We start from the raw sequence: 4,660 nt of genomic DNA, 5'->3' as shown, positions 1-4,660 counted from the left end.
TCCTCTATCTACTGTCTTCCTCTTTCCCCAAATACCACTGCCCAGTAACTAACTGGGGGTTGCACTAACTGAGCCCTCTGAAAACAATCTCTTAATTTTACAGTTCACATGCTTTCTCCCTCTCTCTTTCTCTCTTCCTCCCTCTCCTTCTTCAGTAACTCTGACTACTTGACTATCATTCCCCTAAGATAATTATTTGCTGCCTTGCAGCTTTTAAAATAGGATCTCTCGTAGACACAAAGTCACGCGTACAGAAATACACGTAGGTGGCATACTCGCCTGTAAGGCGGACAAACCTTCCGTACACTTCGGTGATCTATTATTCCGATCGCTAGTAATGGCGAGCCTTCCTAATCAGGAAGGATGGGCTTTCCTTTGCGGGAGATCGAGACAGCTCTCAGCTGGTTCCATGTGGTTTTCTCACTTCAGCTTGCTTACGTTTTTCTGGTCTCTTCAACTTCAGCCATGGCAATTCGTCTGAAAGAGTAAGTAGTGCATCCTTCCCCTTCTATCTACGCATGTTCGATAACAAAACAAAACAGAAACGACCAAAGCAAAACTAAGGCAGATACAGTTAATGATATCCACAGGGCAGGAACGGGTTGCTTAGCCCTCAACGCTCCCTCCGAGAGGCCGAAATAACAAACAGTTATTACCAAGTCAGCTTACTTGCCCGTGGCAGAACACCTCCTTCTGCAGCAGTTGCTGGGGATATCAGAGGTCCACTGCATTTTTCCATTCTTGTTTCATTCACTTCATCCCTTAGGTATTAATCACCAAAAGACTGCTTGTCCAGCTTTCCACTCCATCAGCATTTGCTATCGATGGTTCCAGCTCAGTAACAAAGAGAAAGCTAGCATTTTACTCTCAATGAAAGGCAACGAAAGCATTTATATATGTTCTTTTTCTCTTTCCCGTGTTCTTTTCCCTTTGCTTTTTTTTTTGCTCCCCTCCTTTCTTAAAGAAAAGGTCTCAATACAGCACTTTACATCATACAATACATGGCAAACTGGAAACATTGCGTACAGCAATTACGGCTAGGTTATTAGATAGGCAGGCACATCATCTAATACTTACCTACGCCATCTTCCGTGAAACCTTGTTTTTATCCTGCTTCAGTATTATCCTGCTTTTTCAGTATTATCGTTACTGTTCAGGGTGTCTGTGGACGTCTTTCTTCTATCTCTCCGCTCGCTTGCTCACTTGCTCACCTGGCCACGCTTCTCAAGGGAACAACTCGGGGCTGCGCTAATCATACCTGACTCGCATTCTCCTTCAGCTAGTTTGCTCCAGAGGGTTCCACCTTCCCGGGACTCACCGGCGCTCCGGGCCACGCCTGCCGCAACAGGAGCTGACCTCCCGCCGACGCCACAACCCCGCTCCAGGGCCCGCCCGCGACCCCACTCCTCCAGGCTCCGTCCGCAGGGGCRAGCGCACGCTCCGGCCCGCGCTGGGCAGGAGCCGGGGACCTAAAGGCGACACACGACGAAGGCAAAGTCAGACCCGCGCTGCGGCACACGCGGCGCAGCGCAGACCCCGCCCGGCGCTCCCGGCGGGGCCGAGCCGGGCCCCAGCCCCCGCCGCCCCGAGCCCCGCACCGCCGCCTCCGCGCAGCCACGGCCTCAGCGAGCAGGCGGCAGCCCGATGCCCGCGGCCACCCGAAGGGACGCGCTTGCCTCATGGCTGCCCCCCGATCCTCCACTTCAGCCGGCCTCGGCCCGTACTCGCCGCCGCAGGAAAGCTCCGGCCTTGCTCGCCGCCATGCTGCTTCCCGGGGCCGCGCGTGCGCCGCGCGTGAACGGGGCGCGGCCGCAACGGGAGGGGCGGGGGTAGGCGAGACCCGGGGAAGAACCCTCGCGTACCCACGTCGCGGCGCTGTTGGTGGGCGGCTCCCGCGGGCGAACCGCAGTYCGCCGCGGTCCCGCGGGGCTCTCCCTGCGGCTGCTTTGCGCGTGCCCAAGAGTGGGAGGCGATCAGCGAGCAGCCTCTGGGACTGCCCCGGAGCGAGAGTCCCGCAGAGCAGCTCTGAGACGGCACTGCCCGTCCCCGCGACACCGGGAGGCAGCGATAAGGAAGAGCTCCCTGCGCTACCGCCCCGTGAGCGCCGGGAAGGGGCGAGGAGCAGGGCCCGTGCGCTTTCCCGTGATCAAAACACCGGAGAGGAGCGGCGAACATGGCGAGCGGCGCTGCGCGCGTGTGCGACGGCTGCCGGCCGTATACTCCGCCCGCGGCGGCAGTACTGGTTTGTGGACACGCGAGGGCAGCAGTGACGGCGGCGGAGCGCAGTGCGCATGCGCGAGCCGTGGTCTGGTGCAGTACCGCCTGTTCAACATGCGGTGGCAAAAACGAGCACGGCGGAACACCGTGCGCATGCGCTTACTGGGTCGGTGGCAGATGACCGGCATGGCTGCGCGGACGTCCAGTGTCGGAAGACTGCCACTCCCGGCATGCCGCGCGAAACAGACATGGCTGCTCGGACGTCCAGTGCCGGAAGACTACCGCTCCCGGCATGCCGCGCGAAACAGACATGGCCGACCGGAAGCCCAGTGCCGGAAGACTAGCTCTCCCGGCATGCCGCGGGGGTGCCCCGCCCTGTCGCTCAAGTTTGACCCTACGGCGATTCCGTTCTGTCCCGTTCCCCAGTACCGTCCGGGGCTTCTCCCGCGATCGGCTCCGGGACTGTTCCGACTCTGCCTCTCTTCCCCCACACCCCACTACCCGCAGAGCGTGGGAGGGGAAGGGCTAGGAGGTGGCGAGGCGGGAAATGACACGCTCGCATATTCACAGCCTGGTGCTGCAGCACTGGGAACAAAGAGTGGTTTGGAAGAGATCAGTGATCGCTGGAGGTGTTAATGAGCTGCGAATCAGTAATCTGTTTGGGGAATAATAACTGGTCTAGGGGGCAAGTATAGGACTCGGGAGCAATTATAGGTCTGAAGAGCAATAACTGGTTTGGGTGCAATTGCTGGTCTGGTGAGCAATTACAGGTCTGGGAAGCAATTACAGRTCTGGTCGGCAATAAGTGGTCTGGGTAGCAATTATTGGTCTCGGGAGGGCAAAAAGAGTTCGGGGAGTAATAAGTGATGTAGGTGCTGTTATTGGTCTGGGGAGCAGACCAGTGACACTGGGGAACATTGTAACTGTCTGTCACAGATGGCCTTGCTCAAACCAGCAACATCTTTTCCTGCCTACATGCTTCTTTTTCTCTTTCCATCCTTCTGTCTCCTTCTCTATCCTGCTTTTCCTGACTCTATCCCTCTTTTCCCTTCTCCATCTTTCTTCTGCTTCCCATCCCCTCTCCATCCTTCTGCCTTGCTCTCCAACGCTCTGAGTTGCTGTCCTTCCTTTCCTGTTTCCATCCCTCTGTCCATCTCTCCATTCCTTCTGCAGTCAGACCTGGAGGCACATCCCAGCTGGAGGCACTGGAGCCGGTGGGATCCTGTTACATCTTGCCAGGGGAGGTATCTCTTTGGCGTGTGTAGAGGGTTTCCGTTCGGATAATAAAGTTACTGTGTGTTCTCGTGTCCTCCATGCCTCAGCCAGAGGTGCAGCAGCGCAAGAAAGGGCGTTAAAGACCCTTCTCCCACTAACACAGCCCCTTCGATGTCTTCATAAGGGCAGCGGCGAGCCCGCCGATGGCAGTGCGCATGCGTGGGAGCCCGGGCTGCAGTATTGACTTGCGCTCACACGGGGCCAGCGGCGGGGGCAGCGGCGAGCCCGCCGACAGCACTGCGCATGCGTGGGAGCCCGGGCTGCAGTATTGAATTGCGCACACACGGGGGCAGGGGCGGGCCCGCCGACGGCACTGCGCATGCGTGGGAGCGCCGGCTGGAGCGCTGGGTTGCATTCACACGTGGGCAGTTCACCGCAGTGGCAAAGTCGGCCCAAAGCGGCAGCGAGCTGCTGAAACACGCCTGACTGTCCTTAAGACAGAGATAACCAGTGGGAAGGCCTGTCTATGGTGCAGGACTCAGGGCTCCGGTGAGGGTCAGGGAGCCCGGCTGGCTTTAGCGGCAATGCCAGAGAACACGCGAAGCTCCAGGGTGAAAACGGCCTGTGGGACGCAGTGGGCAGTGTGCAYGGGGTATTGCGCATGCGCGAGCCTCCTGGCCGTGTGCCGGCTGGAGCACAAATCGGCGCGGTTGGCGGGCCCAGGCACTGCGCATGCGTTGGGCCGCCAGCCGAGCTCGCGCCGGCGGCGTGCGCACGCCGCGGGCTGGTCTCGCTGCCGTGTGGTGGTGGGCGGGCGGCAGCGCTGGCTGCGAGGACGTAGGCGGCCACGCTCCCTCCCAGGGCTGCCAGAGGGCTCCCTCCCAGAGTCTGCAGTACTGCTCCATGGTCACCCGAAGGCAGCGGTAAGCTCTATGTTAGTGCTGGTAATCACACGATGGCAGCAGCCAGCACACGCTGGTTTTAAACACTTGCCTGTGTCCYGTTTAATGTCTGAACTACTATGAGGCCTCATGCTGCAGAGGGAATCTGCAGGTGCTGTGGAAGACCAGCAAAGGGCATGGGCTAGGGGACAACAAATGGCCAATGGAGAGCCCTGTAGGGGCATCAGAGGGCTAACAGAGGCATTCCCCACACGCAGGATCTTCTACATAAGCAGGAACCAACAAGAGCAAGTGGAGCCTGTGGCCCCTGCCACTGTGCCCCAAAC

General features: G+C 58.8%; 1 long non-coding RNA gene across 2 annotated transcripts; it reads right to left on the bottom strand.

Moving 5' to 3' along the window:
* Positions 1 to 7: 7 nt before the first annotated feature.
* Positions 8 to 1,930, bottom strand: LOC146593184 (uncharacterized). 2 transcript variants are annotated; one of them, XR_014896444.1, is made up of 3 exons: positions 1,863 to 1,930; positions 670 to 1,469; positions 8 to 512 (listed from the first exon to the last, which is right to left on the bottom strand). It is a non-coding gene; the product is annotated as an uncharacterized LOC146593184 (long non-coding RNA). The 2 variants fall into 2 exon arrangements; XR_014896445.1 differs by having other exon boundaries at positions 8 to 477.
* Positions 1,931 to 4,660: the final 2,730 nt, after the last annotated feature.

The sequence above is a fragment of the Rhea americana genome, unplaced genomic scaffold (genome assembly GCF_003343005.1).
Source record: "Rhea americana isolate MKP2758 unplaced genomic scaffold, rheAme1 scaffold_301, whole genome shotgun sequence".
In the NCBI taxonomy this organism is placed as follows: Eukaryota; Metazoa; Chordata; class Aves; order Rheiformes; family Rheidae; genus Rhea; species Rhea americana.
This window is presented reverse-complemented; position numbering and strand designations above follow the sequence as displayed.